General features: G+C 41.4%; 1 long non-coding RNA gene across 2 annotated transcripts in view; it reads right to left on the minus strand.

The window, feature by feature from the left end:
- LOC149125043 (uncharacterized) overlaps positions 1–22,470 on the minus strand; it is a 29,931-nt gene extending 7,461 nt beyond the window's left edge. The window contains exons 1-2 of one of the 2 annotated variants that reach the window (XR_016212563.1): positions 22,115–22,463; positions 647–729 (exon numbers count right to left, since the gene is read on the minus strand). This is a non-coding gene — a long non-coding RNA (uncharacterized LOC149125043). Of the gene's footprint in view, positions 1–299; positions 730–22,114 lie in introns of those variants that run through there. The other variant, XR_016212562.1, reaches the window with a different exon arrangement.
- Positions 22,471–27,669: the final 5,199 nt, after the last annotated feature.

A 27,669-nucleotide genomic window follows, 5' to 3' on the forward strand; every position in this document is an offset into this window, starting at 1 on the left:
AACTTAACCCTAGAATAAATAAATGCAGCTTTGGTCCTGCCTAAAAGAACCTAAGAGTAAGATTCAGAGAAATCCAACTTCTGAAATAATTGTCTCAGCACAAAAATCAATAAATACAAAAATATTGGTAAAAATACAGTACTCTCTTAATCCAACAAGGTGAAATTTACAATATCTGGGGTCCAATAAACAATTACTCAGTATGTGAAGGATCAGGGAGATTCAGGCTATGATGAGCAGGGAAAGCTAAGAAAAACAACTCAGGAATGACACAAATGATACAAAAAAGAGACGTGGCATTAAAATAGTTCTTATGACAATATGCTAAACTTTTAATGAGGTATACAATCGAATGTATTAAAAAGATAAATAGGATAGAAAAAAGGACCAGAGTTAGCTCCACACCCAGAAGACATTGGGCATGCAGTTCCAAGGCACGCAACCAACCAAGAAACCCTACTGTATCTTTTCTTTATTTATATGTTACTTCTAGTTGAGACATGATTGTCCATATTTATGCGGTGCAGTGTGATGATTAGATACTTGTATATGTATGATAATCAAATCAGGGTATTTAGCATAGCCTTTCTTTGTATTAACCAACACTACAGTGAAAATGATGATACGGAAAAAAGGGAAACTTTACTCGTAGTTCCATTTCCTTCGAATCCTTCTTCATTCCTCAGGAAGCCGAAGACTGAGAGCGTTAGTAAAGTGTGGAGAAGGCACCTGTATCAAAAAGGGAAACAAAAACAATTCAGTAGGTTTTGTGCAACATTTCCACTCCCCTGGTGAAAGCAAACTACATATGCACATGCAAGCCACTAAATATGAGTTGTGTGATTTTAGTACTGCTCTATGTGAGCTGAATGCTGTTACAATTGCATTTAAAATACAATTGCACAAGCACAGAGGTAAATGGTGAAGTTTATGAAAAGAATTTACAAGTTTAGTTTTTCCTTATTTAGAATGGCATTAAATAACAGTACTCTGTAAACTCATACTGAAAGATGTGCTTTACCCAATAAAATGCCTTTGATTGATTAAACCAGATTTCTTCATTTTTTCCCAAATATGAATCATTTTAATATCAATCTAGCCTTCTTTCACTATGAAAACCATCCTCCGTTGATGAAATTCTAGCTAAAAATAAAAGAGTACTGCGTTTACAAGAATTACGTTTTCCAGCCTCTTTCACAAATTCCTTCTGGGCATACTGAAATGCTGAAGCGGATTTGACCCAAATCCTTGCTTTTGTAGGCCAGAAGTGGTCTCTCACGTTCTAACTTCATAGCAGTGGAGGGATAGAAGACTGAGAGAGTACAGGAGCAGACAAGGGAAAAGGTGGATTATGAAGCTGTTCTTGGAGGAACACCTGCCTGGTGAATAATGGAGTCACAGACTTCCTGGTGCAGTGGCCACTCACATTCTGTTCTTGAGTAATTAAAGCTCAGGGCACGTGGGAAGGAGAGGAATAACCCAGGCAGTCCCTGTCTCATACAATCGCTGCTCTTCAGGCAGTGACAAGATGCTGGGACTGCTTTGGAGCTGAATTAGTACCAGAATAACAAGATAATTTTACTTTGCTTGTGTTGTTTAAGAAACCTATCCAGGCCGGCGCCGCAGCTCACTAGGCTAATCCTCCGCCTTGCGGCACCGGCACACCGGGTTCTAGTCCCAGTCGGGGCGCCAGATTCTTTCCCGGTTGCCCCTCTTCCAGGCCAGCTCTCTGCTGTGGCCCAGAAGTGCAGTGGAGGATGGCCCAAGTACTTGGGCCCTGCACCCCATGGGAGACCAGGATAAGTACCTGGCTCCTGCCATCGGATCAGCGCTGTGCGCAGGCCGCGGTGGCCTTTGGAGGGTGAACCAACGGCAAAGGAAGACCTTTCTCTCTGTCTCTCTCACTGTCCACTCTGCCTGCCAGAAAATAAAAAAATAAAATAAAAAAATAAAGAAACTTATCCAAAAGAAGAAAGCTAGAAATCCCTTTAGAGGCCAAAACAAACAAACCACCCTATATTTTCATATATAATCAACTGTTGAAGAAAATCATCACCAGTAGTAGCTGCTTTACTACTACTTCTCTCTCTCTCTACTTATCTATCTCTATTTGTCTTTATTAAGTCGGCATTTTATTGCTCAGTACTCCTGGTAACTTCTGCTTGGTTGTTGAAGGCTCTGGCTATGTGGTGCACTGTTTCTCTCTAAGAATGATAAGTCATACAAGGTCTGTCATACATTCAGATTATGGGCCCTGCTTACTTAGATGTCTAAAAGGTATGGCTTTGGCATATGCATTTGTTTTTCCTAAAGTTAGCAGGCTTAAGAATAGATGCTGTTTTTACTGCTTCAAAACTGGAAAAATATTGATCCAAAAATTCAATATATTTCATTGTGATCATAATTCAACTTTCAAAAGTTTCCTGTAAGCTTTATGTGCATGTGAGGTTTCTTCTGTACTCTATAAAAGTTCTATTTGTTCCCAAATAAAAAGATTCCATGCCCAGCTTTCTTGATCCTGTTCAACTAATACCTTTAGCACCACTGCTTTAATCTATTTTGGATGAAAGAAAACTTCATGGCTCAGAACCTAAAGATTTCTGCATTTTTTTTCTCATAAATGAAGCTGAAACAAAAGTTATAAATCGAGTTCCTATATTAAAATTGCACATTCATGACATACATCTTCAGATTGTTTCAATTGCTTATCAGGACGCTGTTCAGTACACTATCCCACCGACACTTTACAAATAAGGGTAATTTATGCTTTGTTGAAGGTCAGAGTTGAGAAACTAGCTTTTATTAAAGTGAAAGGTTATTTAAAGTTTAATTCTTGGTTTTTATTCATACAATCCTTTATCAACAAATGTTGTGGTTCGGATTTCCCATTAATCATACTGTATTCACTGCTGACTTATCAACTTATCTTGAGAGCAAAGTTTAAGAAATGAAAATTAGAAAGTCTCTCTCCAATCATTTCTCCATAAATGATTACATTAGCCATAATAGAATTGTACAGGTTTGAAAATTGATCGACTGATTTCGACTTCTTTGTTCAAGTCCAGACATTGGAGACGCCTAAGCAGCCACAGACTTACCTCACCGTATTAAGGAAATGTAATGACTAAAGTATTGTGTTTAATTAAAAACAACAGGAAGAGGAAGCTTGCTGGTTATGAACACTGTGTACAAACGACCACAGATACGAAGACATTCATCTTTCTTAGGTTTACTGCCAACTCCATTTTCTGGAGAGTGTTGCATTTGAATGGGAACCTTGAGTTCACATTTAATTCCACTGAAGTACTGTAGTCTGTGGTGACACGTGCTTCTGGTCCCTGATCATCACCATGGCAGGTAGGATTGACAACAAAGAGCTATTCCTGAAGAGGATTTGCCCAAACTTTATTCTATGCTTAATAAAATAGTTCTGTCAGGGTTCAAAGTTGGGAAGAAAATTAAGTTGGGGTCTCAGAGGCTGCCAAGAGTGCAGCTTTATCTCTAACTGAGCAATGGGACAGTTCTAGTCCAGCAAAGAGTTAAGTGGAAAAATCAATCAAGTCAAGGCAATGCATTGCCATACCCATCAAAGCTATAGGAAGCAGAATTCTGAAGGAGTTGATGAGATTGATAAAGTGATAGTTTTATATTTGCCTGCAAAATATCTCCTCAGAAAGTTTCCCAACTGTCCATGGTTTGTGATAAACCCAGAAGAATTAAGTGTTGGTTAAGGCTAGTATAAGAGATGTTATTTAGTTATAAAGTCCTGAAGACATAAGATGTTTTGATTATGGAACAGAAATTTCTTAGGGCTTGGGTTAGCTTTCTTGGACTCTCCCATTAGACTTGCTACCTGTTCATTGTGTTTTTCTTTATCATTTTTTGATAAATGTATCTGTTTTTAATTTCTATCTATTCGTGATGTAAAGATAGAAATAGAGATAAAGAGATATGGAGATGGTGGAGATGTAGATGATAGAGATAGATAGAGATGGAGATGATGGAGATGATGGAGATGATGGAGATGATGGAGATAGAGAGACAGAGAGCTCCTATAGACCAGTTCACTCCCCAAATGCCTGTGACAGGGGGTTGGAGGAAAGGTATGAAGTCAGGAATCAGAAATACAGTACATGGAGGATGGCCCAAGTGCTTGGGCCCTGCACCCGCATGGGAGACCAGGAGAAGTACCTGGCTCCTGGCTTCGGATTGTTGGGAGGTGAACCAATGGAAGGAAGACCTTTCTCTCTCTCTCTGTCTCTCTCTCTGTCTAACTCTGCCTGTCAAAAAAAAAAAAAAAAAAAAAAAAGAAATACAGTACAAGTTTTTCATGTGGTTTGAGAGGGATCCAAGCGTTTGAGCCGCCAACCACTGCCCTGCAGAGTGCGTTAGCAGGAAGGAGGAGTAGGAAATTGAACCCAGGCACTCTGACAGGGGATGCAAGAGTCCTAATCAGCAGCGTAATTGCCAGGTTAAATGCCCACCCCACTCTGTGCTCCTTTTAGATTATTTTTGCTTCCGAACAAAGTTTTATACACCTTGCAGAATTATAGCAATAACAGATGATTTTAATTTGAGAATGTAATCATGTAAATTGAGTAAGATTGAAGTTCACTTGTACAAACCCACTCAGAGAAATTATAATGAAGCATCTTCTTCCATAACTTGAAATCATAATATCCTGGAGATCAGAGACTTCTCTTTACCAAATCTTCCCTTTTCTAGAGCAATGTACTTAAATCTCTTTTGAAACAGTCAGACTTGCACAGCATATCTTTAAACATCAGAAACCTACGATAGATTGAATGCTTTATCATCTCCATGTATTTATTCCCTTGGTCTATGATAATACTGGCATCAGTATTAGTAACAAGAGCCAGTTTATGTCAAATCCTTGCACTGCGCCCACCACTGATGTGCACATTCCCTGGTTATACTCAGTTAATCCTTATGATAATGTTCCTGTTAAACCACAGCTGTCATCCTCATTTTATACCTAGGCAGGCTTGGAGTTTAAATAATTGTCTCATTATCACAAAAACCAGCATTTTAACCCAAGCAGTCAGACTCCAGATATTAACTTCTTCTATTTCTTTTTTTCTTTTCTGGGAGAGGAAACACACATTAGAAACTCCACCTACTCACAACGATATTCCCATTATCTTGGATTTCAATCTATCTTTTTTTTTTTATCAGTGTTACTCATCCAATTCCAGACTGAATGCCCTTTTTCTAGGTAGAAAAGTCAGAAGTAAAAAGAACAGAGTTCAGACTTTTCTCTGTCAGGGTTTTCTTCAATCGCACCTAAAGCCCAGAGTTCATGACTTTACCCACTCCTTGGAAATGTCCCCAATTCCTGTTTTATTATTAACCCTGAACCAACCCAAATATTTTTCCGTATCTTGATTTCTGAGATCTCCTAGAAAGAAAATCAACAAGATGGACCTCAGCCTCTAAACACTGGAGGTTTTAAACTTCAGCTGTAGTAAGAGGCAGTTATTGCTTTTAAGCATGTAACACTGTGACTGTTCCGAACCTGTGAGTGTCTACCCGAGTCTGACTTCAAAGTAGAGCTGGAGCAGAATGGAGTGCATTCCCACCAGACTCCCCAACATTTCTGCCTAGCGTGCTCCTTCCTTTGGTGCACAAAATAGATGCTCATATAGAACATAGAGATCCCAGGATTGAGTAATTTTTACAATAATTTTAGATTCCATGTCGTTTCAGATTGCAGCACAGTGATCAAAAGCATAAACTCTGAAGTTGAACTGCTTGGTTAAAATATTCATTAGCTGTTTGACTATGGACCGTTTTTTTAACCACTTGTGACTCAGATTCAACATCTGTAAAATCAGGAAAATGCTTGTACCTTCCTAGTACAAGCACTGAAAAAAACAAGTACAGACCACATGCATTTTTATTATTATTTTAAGTACTTGTCTTTGGAGAATCAATTCCAAATTTCTCCTCCTCCATGCAGCTGTCTCTGCTTCTCCATCTGGACTTAGGTTGCACCCTCTATATTTGTAATGTTATAGTCTCACGCATTTTAGGTTTGTTATAGCACCCCCCCCCCTTTATAGTATATTCAACTCTGCATAGCAGTAAGCATTTTAAGGGCAGAGCTTGTGCTTTATCCTGAACACAAGCCATGCCTGGTCACCAGCTCTGGTCTCCAAAAAATACTGAGTGAATTAATTAGAATAGATTATGAAACTAGCTTTCATTGATAACTGAAAAATACTATAACGTCATTAATATGAAATAGTCTAACTCTCCCTGGCATTCCTTTTAGTATCAGAAGCACTTTTGTCCCATTAGAGGTAATAATATTTTACTTAACTCATTTACTTATGTATTTATCCATTTATTGGGGGTGGGAAGAAGAAATACATTCATCTTCTGGGTCAGTCTTCAAATGCCTACAACAGTCAAGGAGGCTAGAGCCAGGATCTAGGAATCAATCCAAGTTTTCCAAGTGGGTGGCAGGAAGACAGCTATTTGAGTGACCACTGCTTCCTCCTAGAGCATGCATTAACAGGGAACTGGAATCAGGAGCTGGAATAGGGAGTCAAACTCCAATATTGCAATATGGGATTCTGGCGTCCCAACTACTGAGCCTAACACTATTATTTAATTCATTTGTGTGAAGAGCCAGGGGTGCCCAAAACACATTTTTTTTTAACTCTGTGTATTTTGTAACCTATAGAAAATAGTATCGGGAGATTTAAATTCTCTCCCAATAAGGGGCTGCACTGTGGTGCAGCAGGTTAACGCCCTGGCCAGAAGCACCGGCATCCCATATGGGCTCTGGTTCTAATCCCGGCTACTCCACTTCCAATCCAGTTCTCTTCTATGTCCTGGGAAAGCAGTAGAAGATGGCCCAGATCCTTGGGCCCCTGCACCCGTGGGAGATCCGGAGGAAGCTCCTGGCTCCTGGCTTCGGATCAACGCAGCTCCGGCCATTGCAACCAATTGGGGAATGAACCATAACAAATAATACATCCAAAAATTTAATAAAATCTCACTGTATTTAAGTTCATAAAATTTTTGATCACTATGCAATTTTGTGAGCAATTATTAATATGGTTCTTACATATCTATACACATTTACAAATAGAAAACTTCTAACTCATGTATAATTCAAGGATTTCCTTTAATGAGCATTGAATGATAAAATTGCAACCCTTTCATGTTATAGAGCAGTCACAAAGCACAATCTGTAGGCTCCTGGGAGCTACTGAGGCACTTTCAGAGGTCTCTGAGTTTAAAATCATTTTTTCATAATAACATGGCAATGTTACTTTTCTATTTCATTGTGTTGGCATTTACATTGATGGTGAAAAGCAAGGATGTATAAAGCTTCCATGCCTCCACTCCATTGTAGGTGGAGCACTCACAGGTTAAAAATAATTGCCTCTATCACTGAAGGATGTCTGTAATAAAACAGTAACTAGGGCTGGTTTCTTAAAATCTTCCTTGAGAACACGTAATTATTTAACATTTATGTGACAAAACTGGAGTATACATAGAGCACTTCTGTTAGGTGCATACAAAGAAATGATCAAACAAGTGAAAGCATATTGTGATGATTTGAGCTGCAGGCTGAATTAGGTGCTTTTGTGTGTGTGTGAAACACCATTTTTTCTTTGACTCAATGACAAGCAGATAATCTTTGATTATTCTGATCTGTGTATTTGTATCTGGCTTGCATTGTCTCAAAGATGAATGAAATGCGTCTATCACTTCAAAGCAAGCAATTGACAGCATTTGTTACTTTGCTGAGATACAAAAGTTCAGGTAAAAATTAGAATTTTGGAAATCTTGGGGCTGGCGCTGTAGGGTAATAGATTAAGCCTCTGCCTGTGGTGCTGGCATCCCCTGTGAGCACCAGTTCATGTCCTGGCTGCTCTTCTTCCTATCCAGCTCCCTGCTAGTAGGCTGGGAAAGCAGTGGAAAATGACCCAAGTGCTTGGGCCCTTACACCCATGGGGGAGACCCAGAAGAAATTCCTGGCTCCTGGCTTTGGATCACCCCAGTTCTGGCCTTGCAGCCATTTGGGGAATGAACCAGCAGATGGAAGACCTCTCTCTTTGTCTCTCCCTCTCTCTGTAACTCTGCTTCTCTAATAAATAAATAAATCTTAAAAAGAAAAAAAAAAGAATTTTGGAAATCTTGTGTCTAGCACTATGTGCTCCGCAACTTTCAATATATAAAGACTTTTCTGGTGAAACTGATGATGACAGTGTGACAATTAGATGGGCCATAGGTAGCTAGGTCAGGTCCTTGTTGAACAGAGAAAAGGGGGTGTCCCTTTAAAAGTGTGAAAGATGCACGCTTCTCCCCAGAAGCTGCCTTTAGCAAGACAAAAGCAAAGCGCCACCTCATCCTTCCATTTCTAGAAAGAAGGTACCTGTCCTACCCTTCTGATGGCTTTGTTGTTTTATCTTGAGCTGAGCAGACAGTAATACAATTCCCCAGCCTTTGATTGATTGTTCCCTGAATGACACTCCAGTTTCTCAGGTCTGCCTCTCTTGGAGCGCTCCTCCTGGCTGCTGTGGTAGGAGATTTCTGATTAAATATATCTTGCTTTGCTCTCTGCTTTTGTCCACGTGAAAATTCTATGTGAGATGAGAACCAATGTTTTTGTTCTTCACCACCATTTCACCCATAACAACAACAGCTTTTTTTAAAAAACATTTTTCTTTAAAAAATATTTTATTTGAGAAGTACAGTTACAGACAGAGAGAGGGAGAGACAGAGAGAAAGCTCTTCCGTTTGCTGGTCCACTCCCCAGATGGCCTCAATGGCCAGAACTGAGCTGACCTGAAACCAGGAGCCAGGAGCTTCTTTTAGGTCTCCCACATGGTTGCAGGGACCCAAGTACTTGGGCCATCTTCCATTGCCCTCCCAGGCCACAACAGAGAGTTGGACCAAAAGAGGAGCAGCCTGGACTAGAACCAACACTCATATGGGATTCCAGCACCACAGGTAGAGGCTTATCCCTCTATGCCACAGCCCCAACCCAACAATAGCTTTTAAAAATATTATTTTAATATTAATATTTGTTTTAATATGTCAACATGGGGAAGATCTACATAATTCAATAAATTTTTCATAGGATCAATGTATGAATTTACAAAAGCATGCATGGTGAAATATTAATTCAAAGAAAAATTAAGCTATTGGATTTTACTATAACAGAGTTTATTTTTTATTTTTCACCTTTTTTTAAGGTGTATTTTGTTTACTGGAAATGCAGTTACAGAGATAGAGGGAAATAAAAAAGGGAGATAGAGATCTTCCATCCACTGTTTCACTCCCACAATAGCAGGGTCTGGTTCAGGACAAAGCCAGGAGCCTGGAAATCCAACTGGGTCTCCTGTGTGGATGGCAGTGAAATCGGAGACCTTTACTCAAAATTTTGAGTGCTCTTGTTGTATATTTAAGTAAGAATTCTAAATATCAGCTGCTTATAAATGAAACAGGCAACATGGTACAGTTTTTAGCATTTATTCAGGGATAAAAATCTGCAGGAAAGTGAGGGCTTTATTTAAGGGAGAAAGTATAGAGACTAAGTTGGGGCTATATCAGGCAGAGAGCAGGCCAGGAGCCGCATGGAGCATAGTAGGCAGGAAAGCAGAGAGTGGCCAGGAGGTCATGTGTCTGGAGGCACGGGAAAGCAAGGGGGCCAACATGCTCCAGGCCTTCCATTCACTTCCAAAGGGGAGTGATTATGTAGTCTGATTGGCAGGTGGGCGTACAGGTGAGGTCAGGTAGGGGTGTGAGATAATGAAAAGGGACAAGGCAAAAGCGTGGTCTCCAACTCACAAATCTAATGGTTTTAATCCTATCTGCCTACTTATATTAGCAGGGACCCAGTCACTGGTCACTGTCTGCTGTTTTCCCAGACCCATCAACAGGGAGCTGGATTGGAAATTGAGCAACCAGAACTGGAACCGGCACTCATATGGGATGCCAGTATCACAGCCAGCAGCTTAACTCACTGTGCCACACGCTAGTCCCTGTTATTGAGCTTACAAATTTGATTGACTCAGTGTCAGTTTTAAACCCAGCTATTCTGCTAATGATATAGCTTCCTGCTACTGTTCCTGGAAGGCAGCAGATGATTGTCCATGTACTTGTGTTAGAGGAGAAAATATTACCCCGGCTCTTTGTCTCACGTGGAAGAATTTCCAGAAGGAAAGAAATAGAGATTTAAAAGCAAGATTTATTAGTCAGGGACCTCCAGCCAGAGTGGCATGGAGGGGGCTCCAAGAGAGGCAAAACCTGAAGGGGCTGGTGGTACTGAGGGGTTTTTTTTTTAAAGATTTTTATTTATTTATTTATTTGAAAGTCAGTGTTACACAGAGAGAGATGGAGAGGCAGAGAGAGAGAGAAAGAGAGAGAGAGAGAGAGAGAGAAAGTCTTCCATCTGCTGGTTCACTCCCCAATTTTCCGAAACAGCTGGAGCTGCGCAGATCCAAAGCCAGGAGCCAGGACCTTCTTTCTGGTCTCCCACGTGGGTGCAGGGGCCCAAGCACTTGGGCCATCTTCCACTGCCCTCCCGGGCCACAGCAGAGAGCTGGATTGGAAGTGGAGCAGCTGGGACTTGAACCGGTGCCCATATGGGATGCCCATACTGCAGGCAGCAGCTTAACCTGCTTACGCCATGGCGCCTGCCCCACTACTGAGGTTTTAAAGCACAATTTTGGGGAAGAAGAAAAACTTACCAGCTTGACATTCAGTTACAATGTGGGGACAAAACTCATCAAAAGACTGATTTGTAATCTTATTTGCCCTGTCTGGCTTGCTGACGAAAAAAAAAGCCATCCAGAAGGGTGTTGTTACAAAAAACTGTAAGCTCAGGAGGATGGAATCACTCTCCCTTGCTATTCTCATGGTAAAACTGGGAATTCCGAAGGAATGGTACCAGCACTTTTGATCTTGCTAAAGGTAACTTGGGGAAAGCAAGCATTTCACACCCTAAATTTCCACCAGGTCTACCCTGACTTTTTTTTTTTTTTTTTTTGACAGGCAGAGTGGACAGTGAGAGAGAGAGAGACAGAGAGAAAGGTCTTCCTTTTTCCCTTGGTTCACCCCGTAATGGCCACTGCAGCTGATCACCACGCTGAACCGAAGCCAGGAGCCAGGTGCTTCTCCTGGTCTCCCACGCAGGTGCAGGGCCCAAGCACTTGGGCCATCCTCCACTGCCTTCCTGGGCCACAGCAGAGAAGCTGGCCTGGAAGAGGAGCAAGCGGGACAGAATCCGGGGCGCCGCAGGTGGAGGATTAGCCTAGTGAGCCACGGCGCAGGCCCCACCCTGACTTTTTATTAACTCATCTGACTCTTCATATTTGGATTCCTGCCACTCATATGAGAGATCAGGATGGAGTTTTAAGCTCCTGCCTCCTGCTTGCTCCAGTCTTGGCTGTTGAAGCTAATTAAGGGAGTGAACCATTGGATGGAAGATTCTCTGTTTTCCTCTCTCTCTTTTCCACTTCTCTCCTTCTCACTCTGTCTCTCAGATAAATAAGTAACTAAATATTTAAAAACAACCCACTATGTTGATTAATACAGTTATGGACATCATGGTGCAACTTAAGTTTCAGAAAGTACCACTTGTCAATTTTTGGTGAAGTATGAAAGAAAAATATGTGAATTTTCTAAAAAGTATGTTAAAAAATAGACCTCCCTTTTTCAATTAAAAATTCTAGTGAGGCTATATTTCCTTTATATATTTCAACCAATACAATTTATTTCAATACCTTGAAATTAGAAATTCCTATAATAAACCAGCTTCCTGTAACAAGACAGACATTGGAAATGCAATCCTCAGTTAGTTATAAGAATTAGAAAGGGTTGTGAGACCAGGATGTTTCAGAAATTACTGGCCTAGAAAAACAGTTGAAGCTGCAAGGTGTCCCGCGCATAACAAATATTCCCAGGCAGATGAATCAATTAATTCACAAGCTTTTATTGGGATTCAGCTCTCCTGGGCGAGGTTCCAGGGTCCCAACAGAGCGGGGGCCAGGGAAGTCGCGTGTCAGAGGTTGGGAGGGCTCCTTTTATAGATACAGGGTGTGTGGGGGGGTTAAAGGTTGAGGCAGGTCTGATCCTCATTGGTTGACCTTTAGGCACCCGCGGGGACCTTGACAAGGACTTTTCTTCCCCGGAAGTACAGGTAGGTAGGGACTTCTCCATTCCCGGAAGTATAGGCCTTCCTTCCATGAAGATCCCAAAGCTACCAGAAGCCCATTTCTGAAGCATCTGGGTAGACAGCCCTGTTTAGGTTGTCTGAAAGTTCTATTCATATGCAAAGTCCTTTGCAAAGGGAGATGGAATACTCAGTTTAACAGTTCTTCTATGAAGAGGTACCTTTTCAGGCTGCCAGGAGTAAGTAAGTACTGTGGACTAAAGGAACAATTATGCTTACTCTTTACTATTAGATGTAAAATGTGGAAGTTGTGGTCCTATATACCAAAGTAGTTCAATATAGGGGAAAAGGAGAATTCAAATGTCTCTAGCCACAGTAGCCTTTCTTGTTGACTTGTCTGCTTCATCATGGTTCCTTTTACCACCATTTGACTATGTGTATGAAGAAAGCTTTCATCAATATGTAGGCCAAAGTCCAGGAAGGAAAAAAAATCTTTTTTTTTAATTAAAGAAAGAAAGAATTTATTAAAACCATTTATACTATAGAGTAATCCTTCAAAGTGAAATAACAAAAGGACATCATGGCGATTTTTGCATCAGGGAAATAAGGGTTAAAAGAGATCACACACCACTGAAGGAATTGTGTTACCTTTCTGCCCAACCTCCCTTCCATTTCCTGCTTTGTGTTTTTATTAGGAAAACTACTTCAAGGCTGCAGAGGCTGGTCTTTGATGTCAAAGTGACACTTCCCTTGTTTCGTTTGATTGAGAAAAGGCTTGGGACTTTCATTAGTCCCTGATTAGGGTTTTCAAGGAGCTCAGCTATTGATTTCATTAAATTCCTTCCCTGCAGTTTTCTGTAAATGTATACAATAACTGCTGGCACATCCTCCTCCAGCGCCCTTGCATTGTTTTCCAGGAAGAAGGCAGACACTCAGCTTGCAATCTGACCTTCAGAATGCCTACATGATGTAGGAGAGAGCTGTCTGTGATTTAACGATTTCTTTCCTCCTACAGCATAGCTGATTTTTTATAAGTGAAATTTCCAACTGATGATAGCATGTTTGGATAAGTAGTTATCAAAGATATTCCACTCTTGATTATTCTTGATGATGTGGGGCAAGCAGCTTGACACCTGGCACTTAAAACTCCTTGCTAATTTCTGAATTGGAGCAGTGATTAGAATTCCAAGTTAGGCACATTAGTCTTTGTGTGAATGCTAAAGACAAAAAAGGTTTATGAACTCTTTGGGGTCAAAAGGATAAAGGTTGGCCATATGCGGCAGAGAAACGGTATAATCCATGACCTGGATGCTTTCCTTTTGGTGACTTATTTAAGAACAAAATTCGTAATCTGGTGCCTTGTAGTTTTCCACATTCCTGACCAGAGTCCTTACCTGGAGTTTCCTTTGCTTTAGCTTCTTCTGTTTCATAAAGGTAGTAATGAAGTAGGCAGGCATACAGGTTAAAATTGATCAGATTTGTGAACTGGAAGACTACGCCTTCACCACGCCCCTGTGTGACCTCATTCCCCTACCTGGCCATACCTGGGTGCCCACCAGCCAGTCAGATTAATTAACCACTCCCCTTTGGAGTGGTTTAAAAGCGGGGACACTGTGTGGGCCGGTGGTCTGCTCTTCTTCCCTGGCCTCTTGTCAGGAGGGGGCTTGCTGTAGCCTCGTGCCTTCAGGGCCATGTGCTCTAGGCTTCCTGGCCTAGATGCTCTTCCACTTGGCTGGTTCCTGGTGCTTGGTATGAACCCCTAGTTATCTCTCACTCTCTTATGCACCTTTCTTACTAAATAAAACCCTAAAAGGTACCATGCTGCCTCGTTTATCTGTGCCGGTATTTAGAATTCTTCTCTAAATATTAGGCAAGAACCCTCTTGGGCTTATTAACATTGGGGATTTAGTAATAAGCCCGTGGTGAAATCGTAAGGCACCCCAAATTCCGGTAGCGCATGTGGCACCCCGGATAACATTTCTATGGAACTTTAAAGGGCCACATTTTAGTGTAGATTTTAGGGGGTCTGGTCCGATTTCAGTAACACTACAGTCACCTGTATGAAAAAAGATAATGTGGAATACTAATTTGCAATTAAAAGTGAATTAATTCTTCCATCCCTTCCAAAACAAAAAGCAAAATAACAACATTAAGAAGTAACACATACTCAGTCACATGGTCAAGGTTGAGCTTAGAACAGGGATTAGACAACAGAGGCCAGAGTATGAGTTTCAATTTTGATAGTTCTGTTTTTCTCAGTTAAGTAGGGATAAGAATACTTGCCATCATTCTTGGTCAAGTTACCCTGTAAGAGCACCTAATGCTACCAGAGCGCTCCAAGGCTCATTGTCGCTCCCCGTCTTCGTGGAGGAACGACACAGGACCCTGCGCTGTTCTTTTGTCTGCTCGGCCCTCCCCGGGTTTGCTGCTGGTTCTTCCCGGGTTGGCTACCGACCCTTCCACCTCCGTGGAAGGGCGGTTCCCCCTGCCACATTCCCCACTTCCGCAGGGGAGCGGCACACCGCCGGCCGGCTCTCTCGGGGGCTGCACAGGTGTTCCTTCAGATGCTCCCCTTAGATGTTCCTGGTGCATGCCGTCTCTCTCCTCCTTTATAGTCCTCCTCCGCCAATCCTAACTTGGCTGCCCACACGCCGAGTACGCTGCTCTCCTCCAATCAGGAGCAGGATCAGCTCCTGTAGGTCATCACTCAAGTTGGCAAGAGGCAGCTGCGTAGAAGCTGTTTTCTCCTCTCCCAGCGCCATATTGTGGGAGAGCAGATGCATAGAATAAGTCTTAATTCCAGTAACTCAGTCCAGTCCGGGTTGCTCCCCACAGCTCATAGCTCTGATTGCCATGCTGTTTCCCTTTGCCTTCATGAAGATTCTTGTTCCCATGCTGCCCCCTTAGCTCATCTGCTTGTAAATTCAACTCTTGTTGCACAAAGAATTACATCAGACCTTGCTGGTTGGCCTTCTTCTGACATCATTTACCAAATGATTATATGGTATTATTTGACTTTTGCTATAGTCATTGTCTCACAAACTAGATTGTATCCTCATTAAAGGCATTAGTAATTTCTTATTTTTTCTTAGTTATTTTACAACATGTAATTAGTGCATTATTAATATCTATTGCTTATTATATGGCTGGTGGGTTTCATGAAGATTTCAAGAATACATAAGACACTAATGGAATTAGTTCAGAAACCAGAGAAGGGAGGGGTGTTTGGTGGAGCAGTGAAGATGCTGCTTGGGACACTCACATTCCAAATCGGGGTGCCTGGCTTTAGGCTCAGCTCCACTACCAGCTCCAGTTTTCTGCTATTGTGCGCCCTGGGAGACCACAGTTAGGACCCTGCCATTCATGCCGGAAATGATAGTTGTCTTCTCAGCTCCCAGCTTGAGCCTGGCCCACTCCTGGCTGTGATGGGCATTTGGGGAGTGCACCAGCAGGCCAGGGCTTTAACCTCCTGTGCCACAGCACTGGCCTCTTGCTTTTTTTGGTAGAAAACTTTTATTTAGTAAATATCGATTTCGAAAGTATACCTTTTGGATTGTAGCGGTTCTTCCCAGCATAACCACCCTCCCACTCGCAAACCATTTCATCTCCTATTTCCTCTCCCTTCCCACTCTTCATTAAGATTCATTTTTAATTATCTTTATATACGGAAGATCAATTCTATACTAAGTAAAGATTTCAACAGTTTGCACCCACACAGACACACAAAGGATAAAGTACTGTTTGAAGACTAGTTTTACCATTAACTCTTATAATATAACACATTAAAGACAGAGGTCCTACATGGGGAGCAAGTGCACAGTGACTCCTGACACTCTTATTTATGACGTCTGTAATCACCAAGGCTCTTGTCATGAGCTGCCAAGGCTATGGATGGACGCATAACTTAGAGCATGGTGCTGTATATATGTCACTTTTGAACAGGAAGGGAAAATAGACCTGGGAATGCAACCCTGGTTGGTTTATAGGGCCAGAGCAATGCAGAGAGGAAGATCTTTTTCCTAGAAATAAGAACTCTGCCCCTGTTGTCTCAGCTCATCTACCATGGAAGAGAGCATTGGCTTCATCAGAAAGTGAGCTGGGAAATCCCACTGAGCTCCCTGTGTGTTGTGCTTAGCCTGTGCACTACAGTCTTCAAAACACAAAAGCAATTTCATGTGCTTCGGGTGTAATGGGACTTTTCTTAAACTATGGCCAAAAATTACATCATTCATTCAAAACTCAAGAAGGAAGAAGGTATTTTGTGGTTGTTTTCAGCTTTTCTTTTTTTAAACTCAGAAGCTCAGTAAGTTCACCTTTAAAATAACATTTTCTAATAAAATATCAATTTTCTGGTACAGAGAGTTTGTAATTCGGGTTTAAAAATGTGTCTGCAAATTTCCCTTTACTTTTTTTCAATACTGTTTGGATCAGCTTAAATGAGTGCTCTGAATTATTCCATTATGTTAATTGGCTGAAATAGAAATGAAGGCTTTGTAGATAAAACTGTCACCTTGGAATTATTGACTGAATTTAAATTCCTTGTTGAACTGTGTGGTTGTGAACATGGTACATCAACCATGGGTACTGCAAATAATTATCAACATGCATCATTTTCAAAGACTTATGAAAAAAATTAAATAATGAAAATATGTTTTTTGTTCAAGTAAAATAATTCATTTATTGTAAATTTTAAAATTTACAATAAATTTTAAAAGTAAATATTTTGATTATAAAAAAAAGTAAATAAATTCTGTCTACAGTGTTACTTTTTTTTTTTTTTTTTTTTTTGACAGGCAGAGTGGACAGTGAGAGAGAGACAGAGAGAAAGGTCTTCCTTTTGCCGTTGGTTCACCCTCCAATGGCCGCCGCGGCCGGTGCACTGCGCTGATCCGAAGCCAGGAGCCAGGTACTTCTCCTGGTCTCCCATGGGGTGCAGGGCCCAAGCACTCCAGCCATCCTCCACTGCACTCCCTGGCCACAGTAGAGGGCTGGCCTGGAAGAGGGGCAACTGGGACAGAATCCAGTGCCCCTACCGGGACTAGAACCCGGTGTGCTGGCGCCGCAAGGGGGAGGATTAGCCTAGTGAGCTGCGGCGCCGGCCTAGTGTTCCTTTCTTAAAAGTGATAAGAGCTGGTCTAAGCACATTGAGGGGTTTATTATCTGTCACTCTCCATCAACAGAGAAACTTGACCCACGGAGTTCTGCATTGCTGAGGTGCCGGGGCAGAACAGTGTAGGGAACAAGGAACTAGATGCCTGAGAAGTGAAAGGCAGCGATGGCTAACCTCTGGGAGCAAGTGGGACCCTGACAAGGGCACCTTCATTGTCTTACAGCAATCACCAACCTGAGAACCGTCTTGAACGTCTCAGTCAAGCCCCCCTTTTTCATATATGATAAAATTTGGTCTCAGGGATGATGATTTTCATGGGAATACGGAGTATAAAGGGATCCCTTGAGCCTGTGACAGACATTTCACATCCAAGCCGAGTGGTCGTTCCACGACATCACAACCACATTCAGACGTCACGTATCCCTTTAATAAACACATAATGGACACATCCTGGGTGCCAACGCCATGTTACTCATTGTCTGTCCTCTGAGTCCTGGAGTTGCCTGCAGGGAGAGACACTGGAAAACAAAACATCCACCTGGAAGCAAGGGTTGTGGTGCAGTGAGTGAGCCTCCCCTGGGGCATCCCCACCCCACCGAAGAGAGTCCTGACTCCATTTCTGATCCAGTTCCAAGCTAATGCATCCATCCTGGGAGGCATCAGAGGACAGTGCAAGGATTTTTTTTTTTTTTTTTTTTTTTTTTTTGGACAGGCAGAGTTAGACAGTGAGACAGAGAGAGACAGAGAGAGACAGAGAAAGGTCTTCCTTCCGTTGGTTCACCCCAAAATGGCCGCCACAGCTGGTGCTGCACAGATCTGAAGCCAGGAGCCAGGTGCCTCCTCCTGGTCTCCCATGCAGGTGCAGGGCTCAAGGACTTGGGCCATCCTCCACTGCCTTCCTGGGCACAGCAGAGAGCTGGCCTGGAAGAGAAGCAACCGAGACAGAATCCGGCGCCCCAACAGGGACTAGAACCCAGAGTACCGGCACCACAGGTGGAGGATTAGACTAGTGAGCCATGGCGCCGGCCCAGCACAAGGATTTGAGTTCCTGCCACCCATATGGGAAACCCAGATGGTACTGGTGGCTCTTGGCTATGGGCTGGCCCAGCTCTAGCTGTTGTGGGCGTAAAAGGGAGTACAGCAACTAGTCTCTCTCATGCACATGTGCTGTCTCTCTCATTGCGTTTCAAGTTGATAAAAATAAAGAAATAAATATTTTATTTTTTTTTTTATCTTTTATTTAATGAATATAAATTTCCAAAGTACGACTCATGGGTTACAATGGCTTCCCCCCCCATACCGTCCCTCCCACCAACAACCCTCCCCTTTCCCACTCCCTCTCCCCTTCCATTCACATCAAGATTCATTTTCGATTATCTTAATATACAGAAGATCAGCTTAGTATACCTTAAGTAAGGATTTCAACAGTTTGCTCCCACACAGAAACATAAAGTGAAAAATAATAGATGATTTTTTTAAAATGATGATGAAATCAGATCAGACCTATTGTCATGTTTAATCCCAGTGAGAGTCAAGTTGGGAATTGAAAATTTCTTTCTTTTTTTTTTTTTTTTTTTTTTTTTTACAGAAGATCAGTTTAGTGTACATTAAGTAAAGATTTCAGTCGTTTGCACCCCCATAGAAACACAAAGTGAAATATACTGTTTGAGTACTCGTTATAGCATTAAGCCTCAGTGTACAGCACGTTAAGGACCGAGATCCTACATGAGGAGTAAGTGCACAGTGACTCCTGTTGTTGACTTTACCAATTGACACTCCTGTTTATGGCATCAGTAATCTCCCTATGCACCAGTTATGAGTTTCCAAGGCTATGGAAGCCCCTTGAGTTCTCCGACTCTTATCTTGTTTAGACACGGTCATAGTCAAAGTGGAGGTTCTCTCCTCCCTTCAGAGAAAGGCACCTCCCTCTTTGAAGACCTGTTCTTTCCACTGGGATCTCACTCACAGAGATCTTTTTGCCAGAGTGTCTTGGCTTTCCATGCCTGAAATCCTCTCATGGGCTTTTCAGCCAGATCCGAGTGCCTTTAGGGCTGATTCTGAGGCCAGAGTGCTATTTAGGACATCCGCCATTCTATGAGTCTGCTGAGTATCTCACTTCCCATGTTGGATCACTCTCCCCTTTATTTATTCTATCGGTTGGTGTTAGCAGATACTAGACTTGTTTATGTGCTCCCTTTGACTCTTAGTCCTTTCATTATGATCAATTGTGAACTGAAATTGATCACTTGGAGTAGTGAGATGGCATTGGCACATGCCACCTTGATGGGATTGAATTGGAATCCCCTGGTATGTTTCCAACTCTACCAATTGGGGCAAGTCAGCCCGAGCAATAAATAAATAAATAAATAAATAAATAAATAAATATTTTAAAAAAATAAAAAATATGGATAGGAGTTTGTCCTCAGAGGGGCCTGAAACCCAGCATTGCATTTTCTGCTAAAGACTAGCTCTAGGCAGGATCTCTGAGATAAATCAGCTGATTTCACTTTCAAACTCTCACAGGAGCTTAGCAAGAGAAACTGCTATGGTAGGAAGGACAATGGGTGCAGACTTTAGGATAATGGATTCAATTCCCAGCTCTGCCGTTTATTCCCGGTTTTCTGCCCACTTTTAGCAGGCAATGGAATGCAATCTGCCCCTTCTGAGCAGACAATGCAGCAGTGAAACCCTCCATACCCAGCCTCTACCGTTGTTTTCAGAATTAAATGAGAAAATCAATGTAAAGGCACTTAATGGATTTTCAAACACCACAAAGACTTATTCTTCCAACACAAAAAAGAGAGATTACAGGAAAATTATTCAGTCAAATATAATTGCAGAAAGGTAGCATATAGTTTTCAAAGGAGGTTAATATTTAAAATTATAGGTATTTATTCTTTTTAGAATTAGCATTTTTATTTTTCTGTATTCACTTCATATGTGGGTATTATTTACATACATGTATGTGTTATTTTTCTTAAAATCGGGGATGTTAATATCATATAATGTGGAATTCATGACAAGGATCAGAGAGTGAGGGAAGAAGGGAATATTATTATGTAGAGGGTATAATTCAGGGATGAAAATGTTTATATCTATATACCAAATAATATGGTATTTAAAACAATGTATATTAGCTCAGTTTAATAAACAGGGAATTTCTCAGCATCGTTTGTCCAGTGTATGCCTTACTAGTGATTCTAAGAAAAAAAATGAAAAGTTACACAGCATGACACGGAGAAATTGCAAAGACATGACATGGAGAGATGCGGCAAGTCAAGCTGCTGCTCGAGATACCGCATTCCATATTGGAATGCCTGAGTCCTGCATACTCTGCTTCCGATCCAAGTTCCTGCTAATGCGTCCTGGGAGGCTCAACTCTACCCGCATTCCATATTGGAATGCTTGTTTGAGTCCTGCATACTCTGCTTCCGATCCAAGTTCCTGCTAATGCGATGGGAGGTAGCAGCTGATGGCTCAACTCTATGGGTTCCTGCCACCCATTCGGGAGATGCAGAGAGAGTTCTGGTCTTCTGGCTTGCTCTTGGCCCAGCCCCAGTTGTTGTGGGCATCTGGGGAGTGAACCAGAGAATGAAAAATGTCTCTCTCTCTCTCTCTGTCACTTTACCTTTTAAATAAATAAAATGATAAATAAACATTAAACAGGTAGAACGGTGCTCAATGCTTAGTTCTGTGTAAAAGAGTGTAAATGGTGCAATTCTGGTGTGTACTATAAAGGATAATTTCCTGCATTTCCCATCAAGTCAGCAACATTAGCCTCTGAGACACAAAAGGAATCACAGCATCACTTTAAAAACATAAATATATTCATTTGAAGTGGGACTTGTGACATCAGGTTGAATCTGGTTGCCCTTTTCTGATGATTTCCTTGATGAGGATATAAAATATATTTGACTATAGCAAAAAAAAAAAAAAAAAAAAAAAAAACTTAGCCCAAATGTGAAATACTTGACTGTTTGATTTGGAACATGCATTTTTACTTTGCAGCCACAGTGGGAGAGATGAAATTCTGCCTGGTGAGTGTAAGGGAGAAAGATAAGCCCTTATATTGAGAGTTTCTGCTAACCTTGCTACATTTGGGATCAGAGAGAAAGTGGAGCTTTGCAGCTCGTTGAATTTTGAAGCCAAAGAAATGAGATGGGAGAGAAAAAAAATTTAAAGAAAAACTACACACATTCTGTTTTACTAATCTTGTCTGCCCAGGGCACTGACTAGTTATAATAGGATTAACTTCAAGACAGTTTTAATAAACAGTGTTATTAAGTTATTGGGTTCATGCTATATCTTATATACACAGACACATTTTTCCTGTGGTTTAATTGGGGATTGGAATTTCAGGCTATGAGAAGGTCTCCTAAAATGTAATAATGATAAAGCTAAAGAAAATTTTTATAGTGAAATTCCCCCCCCCCAACTCAACTGCATTTGAATGAGAGTGCTTCTATTTGTTTGATATCAAGATATTTTAAGTCAGCCTGTATCAATTAGGAAAATGAAAAGGGCTAAACGGAATTTGGGGTTAAGATAAATCTAAATTCTACCCTTAATTTTTGTATCCACATTTCTGTAAATTTAAAATGCTAAGTAACTCGTCTCAGTCTCCTCATCAATGCTGGAAATTTTGATAATTATCAGTCAGAACTGGCAGCTGTAAGAATCAGCTTCTGCATGATTTCTGAAGAAAATAGTCTAAAATATAACTATAGAGAGCTTTCTACATGCCACAAAATGTTCTGATACTACACACTCATCTGTCCTCCCATAATAGATTATTGTTCCCTTTCACAGATGGAGAAACTGAGGCACACGCAGCTTAAGTGACTTACCCCACATCATACAATTGGGAAACAGAGAGCTGAGGTGTTCGGGCCCCGGGGCTTGCGCTCTTACCAAACCTTCTCTACTGAATCTCTGCTGAAATGCTGTTGGGTAGCACACAGACGTATTGGGAGCATTGGAAAAATACAAGGGAGCAAGCCCCAGAAGCATGCCAGTGAGGTTGTCTTTGAAGCCTTGCAAGTCTGGACCAATGCAGTCTAACATCGGGAGAACCTGGCTCCTCGGCTCCCGGCAGTGCGGGCAGCCGCTGTGACCGCTCTCTCCCCAGAGGAAGAAGGGAGAACTCCCCACGCGGAGCCAGGCTCTCTGAGCGGGGTGGGAGCCGAGAGGCCGCTTGGTCAGCTTCTCCGGACTAAGAACACTGCTTTGTCCCAGCCAAGGCGCAGAGGGGGAGGAATTCTTTAAACAAAGCAATTCCCTCACGTCGGAAGAGCAAAACATAACAAACGCGCACTTGTCTGTTCTGAAAATGAACAGAAATGATGTGTATAAAGTGCCAACGTGTAATGACTGATTGTTGACTATTCTGGCGTTAGCCGCTGGAAGTCCAAAGCCCAGATTTCTCCTCAATAGTAGTGCTACTTCAGATAAATGCACCCCGCTGAGCTCTTTCATTCATGCGAGCTCTTGTGAAGATTAAAAAAAATCACATAACTAATTAATGATATTTAAAGGAGTCCAAATATATGCGTAAATTTATATAAAGATTTAGCTATACCTGCAATTAAAGTAATTGATCAGGTGGGGAAAAAAGGCAATCCTATAAACAGATGAGTGGATAAAGAAAAAGTGATATATACATACAATGGAATGTTATCAGCCTTAAAGAAGAGAAGGCATGTTGCTAGATTTAACAGCATGGGTAAGGGTTGGGGACTTTATGCTAAGTGAAATAAGCCAGTCCCAGAAAGACAGTACTGCTGTATTCCAGCTCTAGGAGGTATGTACGATAGTCTAATTGCTAGAATCAAGGAGTGGAATAGTAGTTGTCAACAGCTGGTGAGAGGGGAAATGGGAGTTTGCCAACCAAATGCTGTAAACACTCAGTTAAGCAAGCGAATAAACCAGAGAGAAATGCTTGACAATGTTGTATGTTTCGTCAACAATGACATACTCCACGCTTGAAATCTTGATAGGAGGGCAGGTCTTGCATTAAGTGTTCCTACTGATGCAGGCAGGCAGACAGGACACAATTGATTAGATTTGTGAGCTGCAAGGCCACACCTTCACCACGCCCCCTTGTGTGATCTCATGCCCTTACCTGACCCCACCTGTATGCCCACCCGCAAATCGGGCTACATAGCCACTCCCCTTTGGAAGTGGATAAAGGCCTGAAACACGATGGGCCCGACCCTTTTTTTTTTTCTTGCTGCCCATTTTTCTCCATTTTGGACCTTTGTTGCCCTTGTTGCCCCATGCCTTCGGGACATGTGGCCTTCAGGCCACCTGCGCTCTCTGCGTTCGCTTTGCTGCCTGTGCTAAGCTGCTTGTAACCGCTCTTAACCAGACGCTTGCTGCAGGGGCTTTTGGCCTACTCTCAGCTTCGCCTTCTCTTTTAGATAGAGCCCTCACTCTCCTGTGCATTTCCCTCACTGGATAAAAAGCTTAAAAATTTACCATGTTGTCTGGTGTATTTGAGCCAAGATTCAGAATTCTAATCTGAATTCATGGCAAGAACCCACACAGCTTATTAATATGGAAAACATTAATAAGCAAATTGGTATCCTTACCACAATAAAATTTAAAAAATAGTGTTCTTGTTATTTTCTACCAGTTGTCATAATTTATCTGCTTTGGTTAAGTACAAAGTTCCAATTAGATTGTTTTTTTTTTAATTCCAAATAATAGGGAAAAATCCATTAAAAACTTAGATCTATTTTTTAAATCACTGTTTTAGAATTTGAAGAAATGAAATATTGTAGCATAGGTAAATTCAGGTCTTGAATGTACAATTCAATCCAGATTTGGGCACCTCCCCAAAACATTTCTCTTGTCTGATAAAATAAAGGTACTGAAAGACAGAGCAAGAGAGTGAGAAAGAGAGAGAGAGAGAGAGAGAGAGAGAGAAATCCTCCATTTGCTGGTTCACTCCCTAAATGCTTGCAATAGCCAGGACTGGGCCAAGCCATAGCCAGGAACCAGGAACTCCATCTGGGCCTCCCATGTAAGTGGCAGGATCCCAAGTGCTAGAGCCATCATGCACTGCCAGCTGCATCATCAGGAAGTTGGGTCAGAAGTGAAATAACCGGGACTACGAGATACTTTGATATGCGAGTCAGACTTTGCAAGTGGCAGCTTGGCCAGCTATGCCGCAGCACCCACACCGTGCACAGCTCTTTCATAGTGTGCACTTCCCATGAACTTTCTGAGGGGCTTTCCTTCATAGAAAATTATTATACAGCATAGGTTGGTACAATGCTGTGAGTGATAAAGCTTTAGATAGTCTATCTACTTGCAGACAGTCAATGTAAAAAGACAATTAAACAGGGGTTAAATAAGTGATCCTGTATTTAGAAGCAAAAATCTCAATGAACACAAATACATAATATGTAAATCACAGCTTAGCCTGCTCGGATGCAGTGGTGATGGGTCACACAGGGTCATGTAGCAGATGACACAAGTCTGGGTGCTGGAGCTTATTAACCGTGATGACATCCTAACTGGCACAGAGGTAAATGTGCACTCCATTCACTACATTTAACCACAGTGTCCAGAGTGCTTAGGAAGCCCCATCCTGGTGATCAGAAACATGGCCATCAGATTGCTTCTGGCACATGTGGGAAGAACCTGGCCAGCATGTGATACCTACACAACAGGAAGATACAGTCCTAATGAGGACTGGCAAGGAATTAAGGCCCTCAACCCATTGGCCAAGCTTCTGAGAAATTACAGTCCTAAAGACCAGGTTGGGGAATTGATGTACTAAATTGACATCACTGTGTGGTAAGGATCCAACTTGATTATTTAAATCAGCCCAATGTAAATGGGTGAACTTTGAAAGTTGCAACTTGAGAGATGTCTACACAAATACCCAGTGTCATTTCTGGGTTAATGACAACAATAGCCATAGCAATAATCCCTTTTTTTTTTTTTTTTTTGGCTGTGACTATGTACTACACATTATACCAGGTAATTAGTTTCACATCTGTTATCTTGTTACTGCTCACAACAATATTTGCAGAAGATGAGCATTCAATTCTCCATGTTCACTTCGAGAAATGAGATCAAGTGGTATACCAAGAATACAGGATTGTACATCCAGAATCCACTTGATCTGCCTTGTTCTAGGTGCTTTCCAGTAAACAATACAGTCTGTGTCTGATTTCACAAAAATCAACTCATGTGGTTCTAGAAGTCTGGCACCATCTGTTCTGAGTCTGGACAGGTGACTTAATAGGAACCCCTCAGATGGACAGAGTAGCATGACTGCTTGGGAATAAAATGGGCCTGAACCAGCATTGATTTTCATCAAGTAGTTGAGGAAAGACACCCACCCCTCATCCCCCACCCCCCAAACGAAAGTATGTTCTCAATCAGAAAAGTGCAAGGCAAAAATATAGCTAATTAGTACTTGTTGCAGGAAGTGACTGACTGAGGCTGGCATCTCAGCGGGGGAAAGAATTTACTAGGCAGTCAGATCCGGTAAGCAGAGTTACATTTACTGACCACACTGCAAGATAGCAGTGGGCAAGCAGGACAGCTGGAAGCTGACTCCTGCTATAGCAAGGACTGTGATCTGACCTATATGCTTATAGCAGTGGTCCCTTCTTAATTAGAGTGTTTTTCCCACGATCCAACAGGCTTTCCCAGATAGGTGATTTGCATTTGTGGGCAGCGCTGGGGAGCCTTCAGTGCCCATAGCTTTGGCATTTCTTCCGTGCCTTGGGGAACCCTCTGCAGCAGTAGCTATAAATTTTAAGGTAATACTAGGAAGCTTCGCATGCACTCCTTGTATGACTGAGTTGCTTCAAAAAGTAAATGCAGGATTAGTCTTCATTAGTTAAAGGATTAGTCTTCATTATTAAATCTCTAACTATAAGAATAGATGTTCCTGATTTATTTTACCTCTGACCAAACACACACACACACACACACACACACACATTCACAGTGTTTTAATTTGTATCATGGTTTAAGAGGTTGTATATTCAGAGAAGAAAGCAGAGGCAGTGAGGAATTTGATACTATCTACATTAGCTATGACTGAAGAGAGAAAGAATGTTTGGTTTGGACAAAGGAAAAGTCAGGAACAACAAAATAATTGTGCTCATCTAATAGTTGAAGGATGGCTGTGTGGAGGACTCGCTAGATCTGTTATGCACTGGCATTAGTGTGCAACAAAACTAGGTGAGATGGAGGACGAAGACATTGATTCATATCTAATAAAACACTACATGTTTGTAGTTGTGTTGTATTTAAAATAATCACACAAAATATATAAAAACACATCTTCTTTGCTAATATACTCAAATAATAACAGAGGTGCATGGAAAAAATGCAAGAACACTTCTTCAACACTCTAATTTACTTGCTTTTTCTAATTTCTTTTGTTGTAATAAGTTTTATCCTACCATGGCAACACTGTTAATCCTCTTATTTAAGCAATCTGAATCTGGGATTTTTAGCAAAATCCTCAATGTCAGAATTATAATACTTTCATAAATTTCTACTTAGCTCCATGATATAAAAAGGAATTATTCAGGCACATTTTGCTATGTAATTGTAACTTGTCTCCAAATGTGATTATGATGGCTCATTCTAATGGGCTGTGGACAGAGCGTGCACTAATAAAAGGAGGGCCAGAATCAGTGATTCACACTAAGGCAAGTCAGGCTTGATTGTGTATCCAATATCTGTTCTGTGTTTTCTTTTTCATTATTAGTATAACCTTAACATTGTTTATGGTAGAAATGTGTCTTCCTGAAAGTGAATTTAGGGGCATGTGATATGGATCTAACCACAGAGCGATCTAGAAAAGTCTGCTGGGCATGTCCACAAAAATTTGCCTTTTAATATAGGCATAATGTTGAATAGCATTTCCAATACAGGCACAGCTGCTTTCTCTTTGCTACTTCTTTCTTGTTCTGTCCAGGATGGGAAGCAAGGATGGCAGTCACTGTGTGGTCATTAGATGTCTATGAAGGTGAATAAAGATGCCCAAGGGATGGTGGCCCTTGCAGAGCAGGAACTTGGGAGACTAACAGGTAGAAAAATTGTTGCCCCATCTCTGGGTTGCCTTGGTAAGACACATCTTGTAGAATGCAGATTTCATTTAAGCCATTAGAGTTACAGTTCTGTTGAATTCAGTGAATCTCTAGCCAACACTGTAAAGGATGGAATTCTAAAATAAAGATTTTTTGATAGAAATTTGAAAGCAATGCCTTATTGTCGTTCTGATTCCAGAATTTCCAATATAAAGTCTTCTTGTTTGTTGAACCTGTATTTCTTAGGCTCCTTAAAAGCATTTAGGATGTTTTCACTATAAAGAAATGTTAAATGCTTCAAGAAACAAATACAGTTACCCTGATTGGGCATCACACAA

Source organism: Oryctolagus cuniculus, chromosome 8, assembly GCF_051225735.1.
Source record: "Oryctolagus cuniculus isolate XC-2025 breed Fujian yellow rabbit chromosome 8, ASM5122573v1, whole genome shotgun sequence".
Classification (NCBI taxonomy): Eukaryota; Metazoa; Chordata; class Mammalia; order Lagomorpha; family Leporidae; genus Oryctolagus; species Oryctolagus cuniculus.